General features: G+C 31.3%; 1 long non-coding RNA gene across 1 annotated transcript; it reads left to right on the top strand.

Moving 5' to 3' along the window:
• The first annotated feature begins 45 nt into the window (after positions 1-45).
• Positions 46-26,561, top strand: LOC143064365 (uncharacterized). Its single transcript, XR_012975234.1, has 4 exons — positions 46-336; positions 18,816-18,905; positions 19,689-19,758; positions 26,195-26,561. It is a non-coding gene; the product is annotated as an uncharacterized LOC143064365 (long non-coding RNA).
• Positions 26,562-26,778: the final 217 nt, after the last annotated feature.

The following is a 26,778-nucleotide window of genomic DNA, read 5'->3' as shown; positions in this document are numbered from 1 at the left end:
TTTTTTTCTTTGAAATTTATACTTAAAAAAATAAATGGAAAAAAACAGAAAAATTTACAAAATTAACAAAAAAAGTTTAAATTCCATTTTTTTTTCAAAATTAAATAAAAAGAAGAAAAAAAGGGTTAATCATCACTGTGTATCATCACAACCAGATATAGGTATAAATGCCACATGAGAATATTCACGTCTGCCAAAAGATTGGAAAGCGTTCACATTTCATTTCAATGGTAAAAACTCTTCACTGAACAGATCAGTTGGAGGTGAAAATTTGTTTAACATAACCTGGACAGTAGCTGCAATTAGTTCCTGAAAGTTCCTAATCATTTAGTAATGGTAAGTGTTATTTTAGTTTATTGTTATTATGTCTGTAATCAACATGTTTTGTTGCACTATGATTTTTGCCTTTGTCTCAATAGCAGCTAACTTTTTGTATATATTGTACATGTACCTGTACATTTTAAACACCAGAGAAGAGCAAATGATTTAAAAGAAAAACACTTTTGTGTAATCCAGCATTATATAAGATGTTTTTTGTGTCTAATGTTATGGTGCAGTTTGAGCACTCATAAACATGTTCATTATGTCCACTGGTTGTGTTTGGTTGCTGTCTGCCATATTAAATGGATTTCCTTTTTTTTTTGTTATTTGCTTAAATTTGTCTATTAGCTTTCTCTTTTGAAATTAAGAAAAAACGTTCACAAATTAAGTGTGCTGAGCTTATTTTAATTAACCTTCATCAGAAACATACAAACAAAAATTTGAAAGCAAAGGATGTAGATGCCATTATCTTGGGACTTAATAAGCCCATGTATAACGATCTTTAAGTTAAGGATTTTGCTCACTGTTGAAGACTTCAGGTGACCTGTACTTGTTTACATCAGTGCCCTACTATGCAGGGTTAGTAGTTGTCTCAATTGCAATCATTCCATGTATCCTTGCTTTTGTATCATTTAAAGACTTCAATTCTTCAATCATTTAAGTTAACACATTTTAATTTCAAAACATTCAACAGATATTTCCAAATAACAAATTTTGATATAATTGGTGAGCTGGTAATTATTTTACAGTCAGTATGTTTTAATATTTATCAAGAGACATCATAAGATAGATGAATGTAGATGAATCATGTTCATTAAATTCTTTCCTTGTCAAACTGTTACTGAGCTCAAAACCAGTGAAAATTGCAAGTAGCTTTTAGTTTCTAGTATTTTGATAAGATGTGTAATTTTTCGTCATTTCTTTTGATGTTCTGTCATATCCAGTCAGACTATTTCACATGTTGAACTTTACTCACAATTATATTTCATCTATAAATGCTAAATTATGCAACTTCTAATGCAAGGAGCCATGAGGGTTACCAATTTTTTAAATGTATAACTAGTTTGTATCTTACACTATATGTTTTAATATCAAAATAAAAATAACTAAAACTGAGTATTTAATAACAACATTTATTTCAGATATCATTTCCTTTGAACCTTTTTCTATAAACATGATACATTTTAAACAAAGGATGGCTGCTGTCTAAAAGGAAAACAACTAAAATGTATATCACAAATCAAAAACACCTTTCAAAGCAATAGGCATGCAACACATATTTTCTTTTAACAACAAGTGCAAATAAATGGCAAAGTTCTGTGTGACATTTTGATTGGTGATTTTTTTTTTTAATTATCTATAAAGGCAAGCATGTTGTTAGTAGTTATCAAAGGTACCAGGATTATAATTTAGTACGCCAGACGCGTGTTTTCGTATACATAAGAATCATCTGTTAGATATGATCAAGACAGCAAAACAATTGGTATCTCAATACTTGGTAGTTACATTTTATTATGGATATTTAGAAAGCAGCTTATTGGAAATAAATAAAATAGCTCTGTAGAAAGTCTTGCTTGAGAAAAAAAAATCCTTAGGTAATACATATACATCATACATTCTGTGAAAAATGATTTCTCAATTTTTTTTAACATGCACATAATAATAAAGAAATAAATTTAATTAGACCTGCAAGTCTTCAAAATATAGCTGCATGAATATTATCTACCCTCTGTATGTAGTATTCTTTGCTGATGTTATTTTAAAGTTTTTTTTCGCATACAAATTTAAACAGCTATCAAGAAAAGAGAGGTGAAAATGATGAATTCCAACAAAAATCTTTAACCAATTTTTAGACAAGAGGCTGTCACAACGACAGCAAACCGGATTTATTAACATTTATTTGTGTCCTGGCAATATCACAAGAACCATTACTGATGAATGGTGAAAGTGAAAATCGTCAATATCAAATTTGACCTCCATTTTGTCATCAGTATCAACATATAAAAATTTGAAAAGCTTAGATTGAATGGTTCATGAGTAAATGCAACAGCGTGAATGGAAACACCGTTTTACGATCTTTCAAGAACCATAACTCCTGAACGGTAAAAGTCAGAATCGTCATTATTGAACTTGACCTCCATTTTGTCATCAGTGACAACATATTAAAATTAGGGAAGCTTTGGTAGAACAGTTCATGCGTAAATGCACGGACACGGCTGGAAACTCCATTTTTCAATCTTTCAAGAACCATAACTCCTGAACGGTAAAAGTCAAAATCGTCATTATTGAACTTGACCTCCATTTAGTCATCAGTAACAACATATAAAAATTTGGGAAGCTTTGGTAGAACAGTTCATGCGTAAATGCACGGACAAAATCGTCATTATTGAACTTGACCTTCATTTAGTTGTCAGTAACAACATATCAAAATTTTAAAAGCTTTGGTTGAACGGTTCATGAGTTAACGCACGGACAACATTTGATTGCCGCCCGCCCGCCCGACGTACATCCCCAAATCAATAACCGACATTTTTGTCACAAAAATCCGGTTAAAAAGGGCTATTACAGAAAAAAATTTAGAGGGGAGGGGGGTTGGAAGGCAGTTTGTTTCATCACCTGCCACCAAGACAATTGTAATTGAGAATCATAGTGCATTATAGTGTGAAAAGTTGCTCTTATAATTATTATCCATGTACTATTAATACAAAGTGCCTTCCAACCCCATCCCAAACCCCTACATTTTTGCTGGAATTAATAGATTATCGTTGATCATCTCGACGAGATTGATTTTCTTCGCTCGAGTCTGTATAGTGAAAGTGATAAAGGCAATCGAGTTAAGATGACCAATGATAAACTATTTATTGCAATTTTACCTATGTCAATGTTGTCAATTTCATGTCAATTTCATTAGCAACCCATGTGCCCTTAGTTTCTAGCGATAATTTTTCATATCACTCGACTCCGCAGAGAAAGGAAATTATCAGTCAGCAAAATCAAAGGAAAATTTCATAAAATTTAATAGCGATAAAGTCCTTTATACATATTTATGGATTAGCTAGAAATACAATGTATGTTGCCTTAAAAATATTGATCAACAGTTATTACAAACTGCAGCAAAATAACAATAAAGGCTTCAACCTACAAGCTCATCATCAGACCAGCATGATGTAGTCAGTTCAAAAAAAGAAATAATTCACATTACTTCACTTCTATTTTGACATCTTTTTAACAACCAAAACTAGAGGCTCCCAAGAGCCTGTGTCGCTCACCTGTTACTGTATTTACTGATGTCGGCCATCTTGGTTGGTAGGCGGGGTCATTAGTCACTTTTTTAAAATAGATACCCTAGTAATGATTGTGGCCAAGTTTGGTTAAATTTGGCCTATAGTTTTAGAAAAGAAGATTTTTGTACAAGTTACAAAAATGACGAAAAGTTGTTCAATATTGACTATAAAAGGCAATAACTCCTTAAGGGGTCCTCTGACAATTTTGGTCATGTTGACTTATTTGTAGATCTTACTTTGCTGAACATTATTCCTGTTTACAGTTTATCTCTATCTATAATAACCAAAAACTGCAAAATTTCCTTAAAATTACCAATTTTAGCGCAGCAACCCAACAACAGGTTGTCCGATTCATCTGAAAATTTGTGAGGGGATAGATCTTATTCTGATGGACATTTAAATCTTGAAAGATTTTCCCTCAATGTCTTAGTTTTAAAAATATAAAGCAAAAACTGCATTTTACCACTATGTTCTAATTTTAGCCATGTCGGCCATTTTGTTTGGTAGGCAGGGTCATCGGACACATTTTTCAAACTATATACCACAATGATGATTGTAGCCAAGTTTAGTTAAATTTGGCTCAGTAGTTTCAGAGAAGATTTATGTACAAGTTACAAAAAATGACGAAAAGTTGTTAAAAATTGACTATAAAGGGCAATAACTCCTTAAGGGGTTGACTGACAATTTTGGTAATGTTGACTTATTTATAGGTCTTACTTTGCTGAACATTATTGCTGTTTACAGTTTATCACTATCTATAAAGGCAACAGTAGTATACCGCCGTTCAAAACTCATAAATCCAGGGACAAAAAACAAAATCGGGGTAACAAACTAAAACCGAGGGAAACGCATCAAATACAAGAGGAGAACAACGACATAACACCGAAACGTAACACACACAGAAACGGACCAAGCATCAGACAAAACACCACGAAAATAACAAATATAACATGAAAACCAAATACATGAATTAGGGATAGACAAATACCGTGCCACGTCTGATCTCAATATCTCAAAAATAAGAGAAAACACAAACGACTCAACGTTAAAATGCAAACACACAGAAATATACTATAATAGTATTCAAAATAATAACCAAAAGCAGCAAAATTTATTTAAAATTACCAATTTAGGAGCAGTAACCCAACAACAGGTTGTCCGATTTGTCTGAAAATTTCAGGGCAGATAGATTTTGACCTGATCAACAATTTTACCCCAATCAGATTTGCTCTAAATGCTTTTATTTCAAAGATATAAGCCGAAATATACATTTTACCCCTGTGTTCTATTTTTAGCCATGGGGCCATCTTGGTTGGATGGCCAGGTCATCGGACACATTTTTTAAACTAAATACCCCAAGGATGATTGTGGTCAAGTTTGGTTAAATTTCGCCCAGTAGTTTCAGAGAAGATTTTTGTAAAAGTTTACGGACGACAGACGCCGGACGCCAAGTGATGAGAAAAGCTCACTTGACCTTTCAGGTCAGGTGAGCTAAAAAAGTAGTGATAAAAAGTACAAAATCATGTCTCAATAATTTAAACAGATTTCATGTGCTACCTCAGCACAACCTAATTTTTTGATTTGTCAATCCTTCTTATTATAGTTTTTATGCCCCTGCCCTAGCAGAGTGGGCATCAAGTTTTACCCTTGTCCATCTGTACGTAACATACGTCTGTACATCCCAGAATGGTTTCCGTTCTCTACCTTAAATTTGCCTCAACCAAATGTTATGAAATTGATGCTCAATGCGAATTACCACAAAACACCTATCAAGATCAAATTTTGGTGGCGTCACTTTTACCATTGTAGAGTTATGCCCCTTTACAAATAGAAAAAATTGCGATTTTTTTCTTTTCCGTTATCTAACTTTAGTTTGCCTCAACTAAATGTTATGAAACTTATAAATCTAGGAAATTTGTAGAACATATTGTTGTTAATTGACCATGTTGATTTGTCATAATTTATCACATTCACACATATTCATTGCAAAAACATCTTCTTTTTCATAAGTGTCTACAGGAGCTTGTGTTTCTGTATCTTTTCTTTAAAGAATCATCATGATAGCTTCTGTTCCCTTCACATTATCTTCGAGACATTAATTAGATCTTCAGGAAAATATCTACTCCTTATATCTTAATCTGAAAAAACAAAACAAAAAATATGCTTTGACATAGTTTCACATATTTTTATAAAATTGTACATACTGAAATGTCTTGCCTGCTTTATGGTCATGATTGAACTTTCTGTTGCATGTTTCCATCTGAAGAATATACAGTGGCGGATCCAGAACTTTTCATAAGGGGGGCCCTCTGACTGACCTAAGGGGGGCCCACTCCAGTTATGCTTCAGTGATTCCCTATATAAGCAACCAAATTTTTCCCACGAAAGGGGGGGCACGGGCCCCTTAGGGCCCCCTGGATCTGCCTATGAATTATACCACAATTAGTTCCTAAAAAATATATACATGTACATGATTTTTTCTTCCAACATGATTTTTATTTATTTACAAATCAAGGTGACAGTAGACAATGAAAAGTAGATAAACATATATAGATGACCGTAGCTTCTCAACTTTAATTTGATATCAACAAAATGTACTGTGGCTATTTCTCAAATATCAGTGGTGGATCCAAGGGGAGGGTTCCGGTGGTTGGAACCCCCCCTTTTTTGGGACGATCAATGCACTTGAATGGAGACATATAGTTGGAACCCCCTTTAGAAATGTCTGGATTCACCCCTGAATATGATAGTTTACCCAATCATCACAAGTTGGTTGACCGTTATGGATAAACCGTTTCACAGATGATATCTATGGAAAGCCAACGGGGTCAAAATTCTTAATTCGTAACTTGTTAATTCGTAACTTGTAACTGTGTAATTTCTAAATTGTTAATTCGTAAATTGTTAATTTGTAACTTGTTACTGTGAAATTCATAATGCTTAAATCGTAAATTTGTAACTTGCACCTTTATAGTTTCAACATTCTTAATCAGTAAATTGTCAGTTTGTTACTTGTAACTGTGCAATTTCATAATGCTTCATTCGTAAATTGTCGATTTGTAACTTGTATCTTTGTATCAAAATTCAACATTCTTCATTTGTTAATTGTCAATTTGTAACTTGTAGATTTCAAAATTCTTTATTGGTTAATTGTCTTTTTGTATATTGATGTTTTGTAACTTGTAACATGTGACTTGTCGATTTGTGAATTGTCGATGTGTGAAATGCCGAAGTGTTAAATGTCATTGTTGTATTATGCTAACGATCATTATGACGACAGATGGCGCTCGGTTTCTTCTTCTGTGTATAAGCCTCCTGTAAGTAGGATCACCGCCATATGGAATTTATTCCAAAGGAGTTTAAATCAATTATGTACAGCGCATACATATAAAAGATAACAAATTGATAAATAAATTGTTTGTTTTATATGGCGGGTATGTATAAAAGGGACTCGGTTTTATATTGATGTAACCTCATATAAACATGTTTGTTTACTGTACTGGTCACCAAACCTGCAATGAGGTGTGTCACTTCCTTTATTAAGGTATATAGATGTGTCGCTGGAACGGGCTTCCTTATCAACTTCGCAAATATATTACTGTCACTTGGAAAGAAATTTCTACTTAAAATTTAACCGGGTCAAAACAAGACTAAAAACATGAAATATAAGACGGTGCTGGAAAAATACTAATATTGTCATGGGCCCGCAAATTTTGGACTCAATGTATAATGGCAGAAATGGTTTGACAACCATCATTCATTAATATTATAATCTCAACATTAAAATTTCAGAAAAGAATGTAATTATCTAATGATATGTTTAAATACAAGAAACAAATGGACTTTATTTATTTGGCTCCTGAGTATAAATGAACATAAATCAGGAATCTGATTACAGTAGTTGTCGTTTGTTTATGTAATTTATACGTGTTTCTCGTTTCTTGTTTTTTTAATTTTAGATTAGACTGTTGGTTTTCCCGTTTGAATGGTTTTACACTAGTAATTTTGGGGCCCTTTATAGCTTGTTGCTCGGTGTGAGCCAAGGCTCCGTGTTGAAGGCCGTATCTTGACCTATAATGGGTAACTTTTATAAATTGTTATTTGGATGGAGAGTTGTCTCATTGGCGCTCATACCACATCTTCCTATATCTATATATAAAAAAAGTACTTTGCAAAACAAATTGAATGAAAAATTATTTTAAATGAGTCACTTAGTTAATGTATACTATATATCAAAACTGTGTTGAATATGCACTATTTTGTAATAAAATCTAAAGGAACCAGAAAACTAATCGAGGCCCTAAAATTTGAGATATTGTCAACCGGAATGCGAGAAAACCGCATATATTTTAATAGTCAGGTCAATAATGGGATATCATATCGTCAATAGTATGGGACCAGTTCACATCTACCCAGCTAACACATAATATTTTCATGATATTATTGACTGGTTATATGTATGTTTGTCAAAAATATTTACCAAAAAATATTTTATAGACATTTTTTTTACATCAGAAATTATACATGAAAGATATTTTAACAATAATATTTCATCCCAATGTTTTATTGCTAATATAAAAACATTTTTTGTAAATATTTTTTTATAATAAATAAATAAATATTCTTTGCTGATGTTTTTAAAACGTCAAATAGACAGTTTTATAAATGAGAACAATTGTATGTCGAGCAGATATTTCTTTGCAATATTCAATCAATATCTGATGGACATTTTTATATTACATTTAATATATATATATTTTTTAGATGTGTAAAAGAAATATTTATAACACATTTTTGATTAATATCTATGTAAAGCATAGGTTTGATGTACAATAAAATATCTTTTTGATGTACCATCAATATAATTTTCTTTTCCTAATTAAAAATATAAAAATGGTAATATCTAATGAATATTTCAATAACATCATAACAACATATTTGTTCGATTTTATTTAGAAAACATTAGTTAAAGACTGTTTCATAAACATTTTAAGATAATATGATTAATAGCTATTTGTAAGATGTTTGATAGAAATGTTTTCCAAATGTTTGTTAGTGATATTTGAGTGAAGCACATGTTTGATATGAAAAAAGAAATATTTTATAAACATTTTTACATAATATTTCTAATTGATATTTGTAAGATGTACGACAAATGTTTTTCTAATGTTTGTAAGTGATATTTGTGTGAAGCCCATGTTTGATATGAAAAAGGAAATACTTTTTTATATAATTTTTTAATCAGATTAACATGAATGTGTCCTCATTTTTGGTAGAAGAGTTTTAACAATTCTAATCTATCTTAGATGAAAATTCCAATTAAGTCAAAAGAAAAATTATCTAGCGAATAGCGATTGTATTTGAAGAGCATTGAGGACTCAGTAAAAATTCAAATGATATAGTCATACCAAATAGGACTACGATAATCTTGTGCCTAGAACTAGAAAATTCTTTGTATTTTGCCTAATTCAAAGTTTTTAAAACAGTGTTTATAAAAAAAATATCATTGATATTTCATGCCAATAAAGAAATATAAGCCAACATTGTGCCAACAATATGCCAACTTATTAGGTACTTATCTCCCCCCCCCCCCCCTTTATACCATATAATTGATTTTTTTTTTTTTTATATTATTCCAACGTTCTAACAAAAAAAGCGCTCTTCATTCTCTTTATCTAACATTTTCAAATCTGTGTAGTCATTTAAATGTATTTACCTAAATGATTGAATAATTTTATGCACAAACATAAAATATTTAAAACCAGCCCAAAACAACAAATACAATTTGAATATACTTTCATTTTTTTCATCTTATTACAAATGACAGGAGTGCATTTTCTTGACAGTTGTGAAATTACTGAATATATATAATATAACATCTACCAGTAGATTTCATGAGTTGTCTTATAATCATTCTATACAATGCATCAACATTTCATTAAAATGGGTATATGGTTGACAGACTGTAATTAAAAAACATTTGGTAGACATCCATAAAACATATCCTAGACATGAGAAGAATATTTTGTCAATATGTTTGAAAGATGTTGTCTGGATATTTTCAATTGACACTGAATAATATCAAAATTATGTTATTTCAATATAATTCAAGATATTTAAAAATAATGTCTTTAAACATTCAGAACAAATATTTCCAGAAAATATGCTATTCACATGAGTAAAGCCAGACATATCATGTCAAAAACATGTTTTTGAATGATATTTTGGTGACATTTTGCAATATATTTTAAAAAATATCAATAAATTTTTTTTGTCCTACCTGGGTACAAACATCAATAAGCTTGAAAGAATACAGTGACAACCTGTGAGATTTATAACAGGAGAGTACAAATCCAGAGAAGTTGGTTGGGGTAATCGTAATCTGTAATCGTAATCGATTGTAATTGATTACATTTTTTCAAGTAATCGACAGTAATCTGTAATCGAAGACATGTTCGATTACATGTAATCGTAATTTAATCGATTACAGCAAAAATTTGGATGTAATCATCGATTACTTTTCAATTACATTTCGATTACTTTAGTAAAATAGTTTGATGAAAAATAACCTATTTCAGAGGAAAATATGTATGTTATCACTTTGTAGTAAAGATAAAATATAATGCATCAACAATACTTAATTAAGTAATTGAGAGAGTTAAGCAACTGTCTTATTTCTATCTATTGTCTCTAGCTGCATTATGAGCAACCAGATCCCCTACCTAAATTTACTTTATATCTAGCTTTTGAAACAAATGAATGTATGTTCTTGTCAATAATTCAAGAGCTTTAATATTAAAATCAGAAAATACATTTGAAATAATAAAATAGATCTTAATCATTTGTTAATTAAGAAATGTGTCTGTCTTTCGTGAAGTTCTGTACTACATTTTTAAAAGTAGTAAGCTTATTTGTATTAAATTTCCTGAAAACATCATTTTCAATCAGAGTTGAAATTAAAGCTTAGAATACATAAACAGTTGATTTCTTAAATGTTATAATATACATGTATATAAATAAAATTAAAAAAGAACACAAAATCCTTTTAACAATGCGCCAATGGCAATGCATTGCAATTCTTTTTAGAAATAGATACATGTATCCATTTGACACTATAAATATATTTTGTATATAATTTGATTGGAGAAGTTAACAAATCTTAACAACATTTTTGCCTTTACTAATGAGCTGATCAAAGTCTTCTAATCAGTAAGAAACATACTTTCATTGACTTTGTTTTTATTTCAATTATCTTATGTCTAATTAAGAAGGAAATTTACAATATTTAGCCCCAGGTTATAAATTGTACTCCAGTAGCAGTTAAATAATCTGTAATTAGGGTGGTTATCCAAACAAATAGTTTAAATCATGCATGTCATTATAAAAATAAATTTTGATCTTAAAAATCAGATGAACTAATTAATTATTGTACTTTTTTTATATTTCCTTAAACATTATAAATTAACTATGCTAAAATATTTTTTTTAAAGAGTAAAAACAAAAAAGCTCAAGTAAGTCAGTAAGAAAGCAAAATTTTTGAAAAACAATTACTTATGAATATGTCTGGCTTTACTCATGTGAATAGCATATTTTCTGGAAATATTTGTTCTGAATGTTTAAAGAGCATTATTTTTAAATATCTTGATTTTATATTGAAATAACATAATTTTGATATTATTCAGTGTCAATTGAAAATATCCAGACAACATCTTTCAAACATATTGACAAAATATTCTTCTCATGTCTAGGATATGTTTTATGGATGTCTACCAAATGTTTTTTAAATACAGTCTGTCAACCATATACCCATTTTAATGAAATGTTGATGCATTGTATAGAATGATTATAAGACAACTCATGAAATCTACTGGTAGATATTATATTATATATATTCAGTAATTTCACAACTGTCAAGAAAATGCACTCCTGTCATTTGTAATAAGATGAAAAAAATGAAAGTATATTCAAATTGTATTTGTTGTTTTGGGCTGGTTTTAAATATTTTATGTTTGTGCATAAAATTATTCAATCATTTAGGTAAATACATTTAAATGACTACACAGATTTGAAAATGTTAGATAAAGAGAATGAAGAGCACTTTTTTTTTGTTAGAACGTTGGAATAATATAAAAAAAAAAAATTTCAATTATATGGTATAAAGGGGGGGAGATAAGTACCTAATAAGTTGGCATATTGTTGGCACAATGTTGGCTTATATTTCTTTATTGGCATGAAATATCAATGATATTTTTTTTATAAACACTGTTTTAAAAACTTTGAATTAGGCAAAATACAAAGAATTTTCTAGTTCTAGGCACAAGATTATCGTAGTCCTATTTGGTATGACTATATCATTTGAATTTTTACTGAGTCCTCAATGCTCTTCAAATACAATCGCTATTCGCTAGATAATTTTTCTTTTGACTTAATTGGAATTTTCATCTAAGTTAGATTAGAATTGTTAAAACTCTTCTACCAAAAATGAGGAGACATTCATGTTAATCTGATTAAAAAATTATATAAAAAAGTATTTCCTTTTTCATATCAAACATGGGCTTCACACAAATATCACTTACAAACATTAGAAAAACATTTGTCGTACATCTTACAAATATCAATTAGAAATATTATGTAAAAATGTTTATAAAATATTTCTTTTTTCATATCAAACATGTGCTTCACTCAAATATCACTAACAAACATTTGGAAAACATTTCTATCAAACATCTTACAAATAGCTATTAATCATATTATCTTAAAATGTTTATGAAACAGTCTTTAACTAATGTTTTCTAAATAAAATGGAACAAATATGTTGTTATGATGTTATTGAAATATTCATTAGATATTACCATTTTTATATTTTTAATTAGGAAAAGAAAATTATATTGATGGTACATCAAAAAGATATTTTATTATACATCAAAAAGATATTTTATTATACATCAAACCTATGCTTTACATAGATATTAATCAAAAATATTTTATAAATATTTCTTTTACACATCTAAAAAATATATATATATTAAATGTAATATATAAATGTCCATCAGATATTGATTGAATCAAGGACGTATAACTAATATACGTCCTTGATTGAATATTGCAAAGAAATATCTGCTCGACATACAATTGTTCTCATTTATAAAACTGTCTATTTGACGTTTTAAAAACATCAGCAAAGAATATTTATTTATTTATTATAAAAAAATATTTACAAAAAATGTTTTTATATTAGCAATAAAACATTGGGATGAAATATTATTGTTAAAATATCTTTCATGTATAATTTCTGATGTAAAAAAAATGTCTATAAAATATTTTTTGGTAAATATTTTTGACAAACATACATATAACCAGTCAATAATATCATGAAAATATTATGTGTTAGCTGGGTAGATGTGAACTGGTCCCATACTATTGACGATATGATATCCCATTATTGACCTGACTATTAAAATATATGCGGTTTACTCGCATTCCGGTTGACAATATCTCAAATTTTAGGGCCTCGATTAGTTTTCTGGTTCCTTTAGATTTTATTACAAAATAGTGCATATTCAACACAGTTTTGATATATAGTATACATTAACTAAGTGACTCATTTAAAATAATTTTTCATTCAGTTTGTTTTGCAAAGTACTTTTTTTTTTATAGATATAGGAAGATGTGGTATGAGCGCCAATGAGACAACTCTCCATCCAAATAACAATTTATAAAAGTTACCCATTATAGGTCAAGATACGGCCTTCAACACGGAGCCTTGGCTCACACCGAGCAACAAGCTATAAAGGGCCCCAAAATTACTAGTGTAAAACCATTCAAACGGGAAAACCAACAGTCTAATCTAAAATTAAAAAAACAAGAAACGAGAAACATGTATAAATTACATAAACAAACGACAACTACTGTACATCAGATTCCTGATTTATGTTCATTTATACTCAGGAGCCAAATAAATAAAGTCCATTTGTTTCTTGTATTTAAACATATCATTAGATAATTACATTCTTTTCTGAAATTTTAATGTTGAGATTATAATATTAATGAATGATGGTTGTCAAACCATTTCTGCCATTATACATTGAGTCCAAAATTTGCGGGCCCAGGACAATATTAGTATTTTTCCAGCACCGTCTTATATTTCATGTTTTTAGTCTTGTTTTGACCCGGTTAAATATTAAGTAGAAATTTCTTTCCAAGTGACAGTAATATATTTGCGAAGTTGATAAGGAAGCCCGTTCCAGCGACACATCTATATACCTTAATAAAGGAAGTGACACACCTCATTGCAGGTTTGGTGACCAGTACAGTAAACAAACATGTTTATATGAGGTTACATCAATATAAAACCGAGTCCCTTTTATACATACCCGCCATATAAAACAAACAATTTATTTATCAATTTGTTATCTTTTATATGTATGCGCTTTACATAATTGATTTAAACTCCTTTGGAATAAATTCCATATGGCGGTGATCCTACTTACAGGAGGCTTATACACAGAAGAAGAAGCCGAGCGCCATCTGTCGTCATAATGATCGTTAGCATAATACAACAATGACATTTAACACTTCGGCATTTCACACATCGACAATTCACGAATCGACAAGTCACATGTTACAAGTTACAAAACATCAATATACAATACAAATACAAATACAAATACAAATATTTTTATTGGCACAAACTCATTAACAATAAATGGTTAAGACCTATGGCATTACATACAACTATAATAATTGACATGGTAGAATGAAAGGTTCCATGATAACATATCATGCTAAATTATGAAAAGTTACAAAATGATGTATTATATAAGTTCACTATTTCTTATATTTAGACATTCTGATATGAAAGAGGAAGACAGTCTAAGTAATAATGCTGAGCTATTATTGACCAATAGAGATATTTTTTCATCAGCGGTAATGTTACGCTGTATTTGAAATATAACATTTATTTAAATCAATTTTATACAAAAAGACATTTATTTAAATCAATTTTAAAAATGTTTGTTTCTAGTTTCTTGGAGAAAAAGATTATTTTGTTTTTGATTCTGAGAAAAAAAAATTGTTTGTTTCCCCCTCAGCTGCCACTATATGTAATGCTAAAATTGAAAGAAAAAAAATGTTTTCGACTTGTCGCGAAAAAAAAATTTGTCCAGAAAAAAATCATAGCCCCCCCCCCCCCCCCCCCCCCCAGAAAATCAAATGGTTGCTGCCTAACTCATGAATAAAAATGGGTATCTGGTCTCAGTTGGGCTGCAGTCATGATAGCTTCTGTTCCCTTCACATTATCTTCGAGACATTAATTAGATCTTCAGGAAAATATCTACTCCTTATATCTTAATCTGAAAAAACAAAACAAAAAATATGCTTTGACATAGTTTCACATATTTTTATAAAATTGTACATACTGAAATGTCTTGCCTGCTTTATGGTCATGATTGAACTTTCTGTTGCATGTTTCCATCTGAAGAATATACAGTGGCGGATCCAGAACTTTTCATAAGGGGGGCCCTCTGACTGACCTATCAGATAGGTCGTGCTGCAGGAATAGGTCACATTTTCTGACCAGGGGGCCTGGTCTGACAACACCTTTTGTTGGAAACATTTGGTTGATTATATAGGGAATGACTGGAGTGGGGACCCCCTCTTAGGCAGTCAATGGGCCCCCTCTTCTGAAAATTTCTAGATCCGTCATTGATTTCTAGTTTAAAAATATGTGAATAGGTGTTGAAAATATTCAGAAATATATTATTAAGTCAACAAATTAAAAAGAAAATGTGGTACACTGTATGTTAATAGACATTCTCCCCGCTGTAGGAAAATGACTTCCACGTCATTCCAGTCTATAAATATAAAAATTTCAGAGAAAAATAAACATTTATTTTTTATTACAAAGTCAAAGGAGTAGATTCAGTAAGACCCCTTTTTGGCCCCATAATATAGCAGTTTTACAAAATTGTGAAAATGTAATCTTTAAGCTATTTATTGGAAAGTAGAATGCTTCTGCTAAATAAATATGGGATGTTTTTGACAAGACAATGCACATATATCAGGTACTAGCATCATTAAGTTATGCTAAATTACTGAAATCTTCAAAATTTTAGATTTTTTGGTAAACTTTAGACGGTTTCCGTCTTTTAAAATGAAAGTGGCCGCATTCGTGTTCATTCATAATATTGAAATGTAAGTTGTATTTGATGATAATACATAATATATAAAAAGGTTGAGGATGAACACGGATGCGGCCACTTTCATTTTTTGTCAAAAACCATCGGAAAAGTGACGTTTTTTGGCATATTTGATAGATTTTTCATATTTAAGCTTGAATCGGAGTGTTTTTAATGACTAAGTCAGTCAAAATCTTTCACATAGATAAACTAATCGAGTCAATTGAAATAGACACTTAAGTGTTTAAAAAGTGTCCAAAATCTTTCGTAAGATGAACTTGAAATTTGAGGCCAAAATCAACCCTTACCGGACCTACTCCTTTTATTTGTTACCTTAAGTACATGTAGTTGTTACTTTATCATATGGTACAAAAATGATTCAAAAAAAAATCAATTCGTGATGGCCTCAGATGAATTGTAAAATGTAGATATCATTGAAATTGCTCTAAAATAATCTCCCTTTGGGACAAAAATGACATTTTTGGAACTCATTGGTGACCTATATTTTTTATTATTATTTTCAATTAAGTTGTACTTAAACTAAACTATTGTAAAATTTGAGCGATTTCTGTAATTAAGTTCTTTTTTCATTTCGGTATTACCTCTATTTCTACTATTAGTTCAACAAAAAAAAGGTACCTTTACAAAAATGTATGCTTCTTTCGAAGGCAGATTGTGAGCGCTGCGTATGAATTTTTCTATTAAGTATAAGATTTAAGTACATTTATCATGTTTATAGAAAAATATAGTGATATCCTATATAAAATAAAAAAAATCGTTTTAGACCCGTAAGCCCCCTTAAATGTAATACATTTGTATAACAGTAGTATAGTGTTATAATAGTCTCAGGCTAAACCCATACAGCAATTTCCCATTATATTTTACTTGTTAAAAACTTGTATGAAAATCCCTGTTATTATTTTCACAGCCAAAAGTTTTGCCAGTGTATACATTACATAAGATAAGGAATCTGAGTCTAAGCAAAATGTGATATTCCACTTATTAAACACACCTCACAAAATTCAACCAATATGATAAATGGTTACATTTTTACCTAATTAAGCAATAAATGAAAAGGTAAACATTTTTGTCGAGCCTTCGACTTTTGTTGAAAAAGCGAGACATAGTGATCCTACATTCCATCGGTGCAGCGTCCAAAATAATTACTCTGTGGTTTAAGTTTTTGAAATTTTAATAAACTAAACTATCCTGGATTTTTACCAAATTTGGACAAAATATAAAAAAGAAGATGTGGTATGATTGCCAATGAGACAACTATCCACAAAAGACCAAAATGACACAGACATTAACAACTATAGGTCACCGTACGGCCTTCAACAATGAGCAAAGCCCATACCGCTTAGTCAGCTATAAAAGGCCCCGATAAGACAATGTAAAACAATTCAAACGAGAAAACTAACGGCCTTATTTATGTAAAAAAATGAACGAAAAACAAATATGTAACACATAAACAAACGACAACCACTGAATTACAGGCTCCTGACTTGGGACAGGCGCATACATTAATAATGTGGCGGGGTTAAACATGTTAGCAGGATCCCAACCCTCCCCCTAACCTTGGACAGTGGTATAACAGTACATCATAAGAGCGAACTATAAAAATCAGTTGAAAAAGGCTTAACTCATTAGATGGACAAAAATACAAGTGGACGTGGCCGGGTACTTATACATCCCGTCACAAAAAGACACAATGAACAGATCTGAGAGTACTCCCAGTTATCTGACAGCTAGTTCAAAGCCACTAACAACTAATAAAAAAATCATGCATCTAAAGCTTGATTATGATCAAAAGATAGTATCCAGATATAAATTTTGTAAAAAGATAATCCTATTTATCTGTATTTTACTTATAAATGGACTTAGTTTTTCTGCCAGTTAAAATCACATTCACTGTATGGTGAAATTTTTTAAAATTCAAATGTCGTACTGAATTATAATCCTGGTACTTTTGATAGCTAATTAAATTTTTGATAACTTTCGTAAACTTTCCTGGATTTCTACCAAACTTGGACAAAAGCTTGTTTAATATGATCTGAAGATGCCAGGTTTATAATCCAGAGGTAAATTTTTAGAAAACTAAAATCCACGAATTTAAAAACCCACGAACATGTAAATATTGCTCAAACCACGAAAATTGATACCCACAAATTAAAGTACAGTCACAATTAAGTAAGCAATTGGACAATTTTATTTGGTTTATGGGATGATTATAAAGTGTATATATGTCTGTCTGGCAGATATCTTCTGTTGCTCTGCCTTTGACCTCATTTCCATGGTTTATTGACCAGTATTAATTTTCTGTAGTTCGGTCCTTTTCTCAGATTCTATAAGTAATACGTTAACTATTTTGGTGTATGGAATGATTGTAAGATGTACTTATCTGTCTGCCAGGGTTCATCAAACCTCCACCTCATTATCATGGTATAATTGCCAATGAAACAACTATCCACCAAATTTCAAATAAGAGGATGTAAACAATTTAAGGCAACCGTATGGCCTTCGTCACAGAGCAAAATCCAAATCCTAAAGTCTGCCGTAAAAGGCCCAGACATAAAAACCAAGCTAATCGAGCAAACTAAGGGCTTAATTTGTAACAAAACAATCATGTAATAAAAACCAATCTGACAGACATGAACTAATGACAACCACTGAACTACATGCTCTTAACTTAGAACAGACACATAAAGAATGTGGCAGGGTCTGAACTGCCTACTGGACTTTATTGTCATACTAGTAAATCAATGATAATGTTAAGTTTATGTGATACTTAAGCTTTTAGTAAAAACTTTATCTTTAAGGCTTTCAACATTAAGTCAATAAAGCAGACAAGACATAAGTGTGTGTAAGTCTCAAGTCTTATGAAAAATATAAAAAAAAAACAAAACATTATTTTACTTTTCCTTTTTTTACTGCAAGCTTTAAGATATTATGTAGAAACAGGTATATTTATTTGCCATAGGAAACACTGCACCTGGACTGAAATTCACACTCTCCAAACAATTTTTCCTTGTAGGTGTTGCAGATAAATTCATAATACAAATGATGTTGAAGAAACAAAGAGAAAAGAAACTTGGACTGTACCATTTTCTTTGCAGCTCCTAAGGTGAAGTATAGCGCAGTACAACACTTATATAAATGTTTTGTAAAAATAAGAAGATGTGGTATGATTGTAAATGAAACAACTCTCCATGAGAGACCAGTGAGACAAAAATTAACAACCATAGGTAACCGTACACCCTTCAACAATGAGCTATACAACGTCAAGGCCTTGAAATTACCAATGAACAACTTAGGGCCTGATTTATTAACAAAACATTGAACAATAAACTGTTATGATATACAGCAACAGCTACTGAATTACAAGCTCCTGAATTGAGACAGGCACATGGAGTTTGTAAAACATTAAAAATGGTTGCTGGCATGAAACCCTCCTTCTAACCTAGGACAGTGGTGTAACAGTACAACTAGCAAACTATAAAAATCTTTTGAAAAGGGCTTAATTCTAAGATCAATACAAAGTCAAAGCACAATAAAAAATCCTAAAACAAAGACACACGAAGTACACATCAGAGATTTATAGCAGTTACTGAAAGCAAGTTCAAATAATCAATATTTTATCCTTGTGTCCTAACACATTCGGCTGAATTTCTCTTAAAAGCTAACCTAGACCTACAAATAAATGATTATAGCCATCACTGGATGTCATCTAAACAAATAACACATAGATGGAGAGTAAATTTAGTTTAAGTTGCAAAAATGATCAACAAGACAAGATCAACAAATAAGTATCATGCATGGTTGAAATTGTCAGTCAACTCCTAATTATTTAATAAATTAGCCACAGAGTTTTTTGTATGGTCTAGTTTTAATTAGGATTTTATTGTAGATAAAGGAGGGGAATTTCCTCTGTTGAGGAGTCGGAAAGTTGGACTGAAGATAAAGGATATCAAATGAAGGTAAACATAAATTTAAAGTAATGGTTATATTGGTAATACATGTACCACGAGTATGCATCAAAGATGTATTGGGTAAGATGGTAATTACTGTATGTGAAACAATAAAATTTGTTTAAAGTAGGCAGTACATGTATAAACATACCATCAACATTAGCACAACCAAAAATGCAATCATAAAAGCATCCCCAAAAGTTTCATAGAAATCTGTGAAAGTATGACACAGTATCCATGGTATCAGTTATTTGATGTCCATGACATTGAAGGTGGATATTGTGTCATTGGCAATACACGGCCGACACTCGGCTAACCGAGAGATTGGTCGGTTAATCTATATTGAGTATGCGGCTATATGGGCGATTGGTCTGTTAATCGGGTTGGTTATACGTCTGTTAAGAGTAAAACCCTTAATTTAATGTTAAACTCTATTAAATATACAGATTTTTGGCATGTTATAAGAACCAAATCAAAAAAAGAAAAGTGTCTGACAAAATGATATCTATAATAGAACATTTTGCATTTGTAAAAACATTTCTTAGTCTGCGCAGTTTTCAGTAAAACTAAAAGGCGTCGCGCAAGTATGTAGTATCTATGCTTATACGCATAGCAATTTTTTAATAAAAGGCGAAAACAAACAAATTTAGATATCATTTAAAGGACAAAAAATAGTACTGTGGTTCTAAAAAATAAATTGACCTTAGGAAATATTTCATAATTGTAAAATAACGTGAATAATACCACGTTTTAGTGAAAATGATGGGAATAAAGTCTGTTAATGGGTTGGACAATTGAAATTGTGTCAGTTAAGAGTTATTTAGCCACGACAATAATTTTGCTACCTTTATATTTTCCCCTTGAAAATCTTAAGAATGAGATGTTCCTGAGTAACAAAAAATGACAATACGTTGCTACAGTATCCTAGAAAGAGCATTTTTATTTTGACTTTCTTTGCATTTTATTAAAGGGTGTGTCACTTCAATATAGCGTGATATGGATTGGCCTCTGGAATATGCATGAATTTTCTATTGACATTTTCAATCAGCCTTAATTTTTGTGTCTGTTCGAAGTAGCACGTTCTCAATTCCGACTGAAAGTGTCTTTCTAATACAACACAGGGTACATATAACGTGTTCTCGTTCTCATATGAACATGATATTTGTCACTGGACGTTAAACCCTAATTCGTCAGTACTTAATCATATGTTGTTTACAAATCATTCTAAAGAAGTAAACGGAAAGGAGCGAATTTAGCTATATTTGGTTATTTTAAGTTTCAATTCATTTTATTTCTTCATAAGTGCAGAGGAGAACTACAGTTGTCTATGGTGGCCGGTGAAGTCCATTCGCGTTTTCGCGTTTTCTCGTTTTCGCCTTTCATATTCTATAGGGCGAAAACGCGAAAACGGGACATCGAGAAGTGAAAAACGCGAAAATGCGAAATCGCGAAGTCGAAAACGCGAAAACGCGAAGTCGAAAAACGCGAAACCGAAAAACGCGAAATCGGTTTCGCGTTTTCGCGTTTTCGACTTCGCAATTTCGCGTTTTCGCCATATAGAATATAAAAATCCGTTACTGTATCAACAGCCATCGGTGTTTCATGTGTGTATTCTTAAACAAGTATTATTTTTCTCTCGTTTTTAGCAATGTATCACTCTCTACTGTCCCTATCTATTATTCTATATTCTGCGTTTCCATCTAGATTCTTGTGTATACCATGAGGGTCCGGATTGGGGGTATTGTTTATTTCTGTATTCTTTCAATTGTTATGTCATTTTTTTCTACATTTTATTTATCTTACTCATTATTCTTTCTTTATTTTTCATATTTTGTCATCCCAATATATTTTACTTACTGATGTTTAGTAACATTACGACCTTTATCTCTGTTTTATATACTGGTTACCAATGTAGATGACAAATTCGTGTCATTCATGACGATTAAACAGAATCAACATGATATATGCGATCATTCTTGGATGAAATTAATATTACTTTAATATTACACTTTTTGAAACCATTTTTATCAATTTTCAATTCCGTGTGTTGTTTCCGTATATGTTATGTTTCATTGCTCATGTGTTGTTGTCGTATATTTTAGCCGCTTGTCTTGAGCCTACCCATTTGATCCGATAACACCCCATATAGCAATAAAATTATACTTTTATTGCTATTCATAACTCTTAACAGACCAATTAACAGACCGGGTTTTATACATCCGACCCATTAACAGACCAGGTTTTAAATAAAGATTGATTTATGTCACCAAAATACAGATTTTCGTGTAGATTTTTCACACAATGATATCAATATGGTTAACAAACATAATGCCTTTCTTTTTTCGGTGTTCAAAATATTGAATGCAAGTAAATTTAACCAATGTGTCATTTTGTGTACATTTCATATGTGTAAAATGTGTATAAATTTATTGATGAGTAACCCGCCTTTTCATTTTATAGATCGTACATCGAAGCTAGAAAAATAATAATTACACCACTGAATTCGGTACATTGAATTGTTTTGTTAGACATGAATACTTTTTATGATGAAAATATAATTAGAAAGTTATACAATGAAACATGCTGAACTTTCAATGATTTTCTCGATAACACCTGATTAACAGACTTTAGCCAACCCAATTAACAGACCAACCGCCGATATAGCCGCATACTCAATATAGATTAACCGACCAATCTCTCGGTTAGCCGAGTGTCGGCCGTGCAATAGACCAATTTCATATTACATGTACCCACTTTAATCGGAACAAATTTGAGGGAAGTTAACTGTTAATTATGCTTTCTTTACATGACTAAATCATCAGAAAACAGTAAACTTTCCCCCAAAATTGCACCGTTTATATTTTTGAATTTACTTTTTTCGGTTGTTCATAGTGACCGAGTACCAGGATGTCTTACCACAGAGAAGGTAACCTGTTGGAAAAATTTAGAATCCGAGTCAAAAGTTGATAATGTGAAAATAGACTATTATACCACATCATCTTATTGTCAAGCCTGCAACTTTTGTTGCAGAAAGCTCGATATAGGTATAGTGTTCTGGTGGTGGCTACAGTGGGGCCAGCAGCAGGGTTAGCTGAATTCTTAAAAGCTTTATATTTCAGAAGGATGAAGACCTGGATGCTTCATACTTTGTATATAGACCAAGATGCCTCAGGTTACCAAGTTTCTCTCAGTCACATGTCCATTGTCCTTGACCTAATTTTCATGGTTCAGTGACTACTTAAAAAGTTAAGATTTTTATACGACTGCAAAAATGGAAAATTTTGGTCGTATATTGGTATGAGGTTGGCGTCGTCGTCGTCCGAAGACATTTGGTTTTCGCACTATAACTTTAGTATAAGTAAATAGAAATCTACGAAATTTAAACACAAGGTTTATGACCAGAAAAGGAAGTTTTGGATTGATTTTGGGAGTTTTGGTCCCAACAGTTTAGGCATTAGGGGCCAAAAAGGGCCCAAATAAGCATTTTTCAAGGTTTTCACACAAAAACTTTAGTATAAGTGAACAGAAATCTATGAAATTTAAACATAAGGTTTATGACCACAAAAGGAAGGTTGGGATTGATTTTGGGAGTTTTTGTTCCAACAGTTTAGGAATTAGGGGTCAAGAAAAGGTCCCAAATAAGCATTTTTCTTGGTTTTTGCACAATAACTTTAGTATAAGTAAATAGAAATCTATGAAATTTTAACACAAAGTTTATGACCACAAAATGAAGGTTGTGATTGATTTTGGGAGTTTTGGTCCCAAACAGTTAAGGAATTAGGGGCCAAAGGGTCCAAAATTAAACTTTGATTTCATCAAAAAATTAATTATAAGGGTTCTTGTATATGCCAAATCTAACCGTGTATTTAGATTCTTAATTTTTGGTCCTGTTTTCAAATTGGTCTACATTAAGGTCCAAAGGGTCCAAAATTAAACTAAGTTTGATTTTAACAAAAGTTGAATTCTTGGACTTCTTTGATATGCTGAATCTAAACATGTACTTAGATTTTCGATTATGAACCCAGTGTTCAAGTTGGTCCAAATCGGGGTCCAAATTAAACTTTGTTTGATTTCAACAAAAATTGAATACATGGGGTTCTTCAATATGCTGAATCTAACCATGTATTTAGATTTTTAATATTTGGGCCCGGTTATCAAATTGAGGTCTAAAGGGTCTAAAATTGAACATTATTTGATTTCATCACAAATTGAATTCTTGGGGTTCTATGATATGCTGAATCTAACCATGTATTTAGAGTTTGGATATTGGACCATAATAGGTAAATGTCCAATTTAAAATTTTTAAGTTTTTAAGTTTAAGTTCTTAGACCACATTCATTCTGTGTCAGAAACCTATCTTGTGCCAACTATTTAATCACAATCCAAATTCAGAGCTGTATCAAGCTTAAATGTTGTGTCCATACTTGCCCCAACTGTTCAGGGTTCGACCTCTGTGGTCGTATAAAGCTGTGCCCTGTGGAGCCTCTGGTTTGTAATGTGAAATTCTCTCTTATTATAAGTAATAGGATAGCTATATTTGGTATGTGCGTACCTTGCAAGGTCCTCATGGCTGTCATACAGTTTTCACTTGACCTCGACCTCATTTCATGGATCAGTGAACAAGGTTAAATTTTGGTGGTCAAGTCTATACCTCAGATACTATAAGCAATAGGTCTAGTATATTCGGTGTATGGAATACTGTAAGGTGTACATGTCCAACTGGCAGGTGTCATCTGACCTTGACCTCATTTCCATGGTTCAGTGGTTATAGTTGAGTTTTTGTGGGTTTTTTTTTCTGTTTTTCATATACTGTTTGCAAAAGGTCTACTATATTTGGTGTATGGAATGATTGTTAGGTGTACATTTCTAGCTGGTATGAGTCATCTGACCTTGACCTCATTTTCATGGTTCAGTGGTCAAAGTTAAGTTTTTGAGTTTTTGTCTTTTTATCTAATACTATATGCAATAAGTCTACTACTATAATAACTATATTAGGTTTATGGAAATATTTTATGATCTATATGTCAGTTGCTCAGATTGAATTTGACCTTGACCTCATTTTCATGGTTCATTGCTCAGTGTTAAGATTTTGAGTTTTGGTCCGTTTTTTTTTAAAACTTTAAGCAATAGGTCAACTATATTTGTTGTATGGAAGAATTATTAGCTGTATATGTGTGCCTTGCATGGTTCATCTCACCTTGACCTCATTTTCATGGTTTAGTGGTCAATTTTTAGTTTTTTTGGGTTAATGTTAAGTTTATGTTTCAATTGTAATAAAGCTTTATATTAAGGACTACAAAATGTATCAACATAATATCAATGATTAGTAAAGAAGGCAAGACATTTCAGCGTGTGCACTCTTGGTTTTATATTTAACCCTAGAAAGTAGCTACCGGTAAATGTTAACTGCAAAAAAAACTAAAATCCTTTATCAATTAGATACAGGAAATGAAAATATTTTGAAATTTTTTATCATAAAAATGGTTAAGCTTATATTCAAGTTTCACTAAATTCCAAGAAGGGTTTCCACAAATAACCATGACTGATTTTCAAAATGATCATCATGTAAAAATAAAGAGATGTGCTAAGATTGCCCATGAAAACTATTTGTATGAACAATGACAGTTCAGTGGTTTGCTTTCAACCTTTAGCAAAAATGATTACCATATATATTGTAATAAGCTATTAATAAAAGCCCCGCATTGTAAAATGTTAAACAATTAAAAAGTAAAAACAGCATCCTGATTTTTATAAGTTCGAAAAAAAAAATTGAGTCGTATTATGGTATGATGTCGTCGTTAGCGATGCATGTCGACACATGGTTTCCGGATAATTACATAGTTTAAGCAAATGGATATTCATGAAATTTTACTACAAGGTTCAATACCAAAAAGGAAGGTTGGGATTGATTTTCAGGGTAATGGTACCAACAGTTTAGAAATTAGAGGCCAAAAACCAAGCATTTTTGTAGTTTCCGGACATAAACTTGTGTGTAAGTGTACTGATCTCTCTAAAATTGTTTTTCAAGGTTCCATATCACAAAGGGAAGGCTGGAATTTTTTAAGGGGTAATTGCATCAAACGTTCAGGAAATAGGGGTCAAAAACAAGCATTTTTCTAATTCCAGACAATAACTTGTGTTTAAGTGTATGGATTTCTTTAAAATTGTACTGCAAGGTACCATACCACAGAGGAAAAGGCTGGGATTAAGTTTTGGGGTAATTACTGAAAGGGGGTTAAAAAAAATGGGGGGGGGATTTTTTTATCCATAATTTTGATCACAATCCAAATACAGACAGTCTATCAAGCTTGAATATTGTGTCCAAACATGCACCAACTGGTCAGTCCAATAAGGCTGCGCTCTGCACATCATTTTCTTAATCATATTAATCTGACATGTTAAAGTTTGTACATTATGAAGTTACTGTTGATTTTGTGTATTTCAGATTATTATTGAAAAAAGAGCACTTTGAAGTACTAGGAGAATTTGAAAACATCTTGGTGAAATAGTCTGACTGGATATGACAGAACATCAAAAGAAATGACGAAAAATTACACATCTTATCAAAATACTAGAAACTAAAAGCTACTTGCAATTTTCACTGGTTTTGAGCTCAGTAACAGTCTGACAAGGAAAGAATTTAATGAACATGATTCATCTACATTCATCTATCTTATGATGTCTCTTGATAAATATTAAAACATATTGACTGTAAAATAATTACCAGCTCACCAATTATATCTGTTGTTCACAAAATTTGTTATTTGGAAATATCTGTTGAATGTTTTGAAATTAAAATGTGTTAACTTAAATGATTGAAGAATTGAAGTCTTTAAATGATACAAAAGCAAGGATACATGGAATGATTGCAATTGAGACAACTACTAACCCTGCATAGTAGGGCACTGATGTAAACAAGTACAGGTCACCTGAAGTCTTCAACAATGAGCAAAATCATTAACTTAAAGATCGTTATACATGGGCTTATTAAGTCCCAAGATAATGGTATCTACATCCTTTGCTTTCAAA

This window comes from Mytilus galloprovincialis, chromosome 2 (assembly GCF_965363235.1).
Source record: "Mytilus galloprovincialis chromosome 2, xbMytGall1.hap1.1, whole genome shotgun sequence".
Classification (NCBI taxonomy): domain Eukaryota; kingdom Metazoa; phylum Mollusca; class Bivalvia; order Mytilida; family Mytilidae; genus Mytilus; species Mytilus galloprovincialis.
The sequence above is the reverse complement of the archived record's forward strand: the minus strand, read 5'-3'. Positions and strand labels throughout refer to the sequence as shown.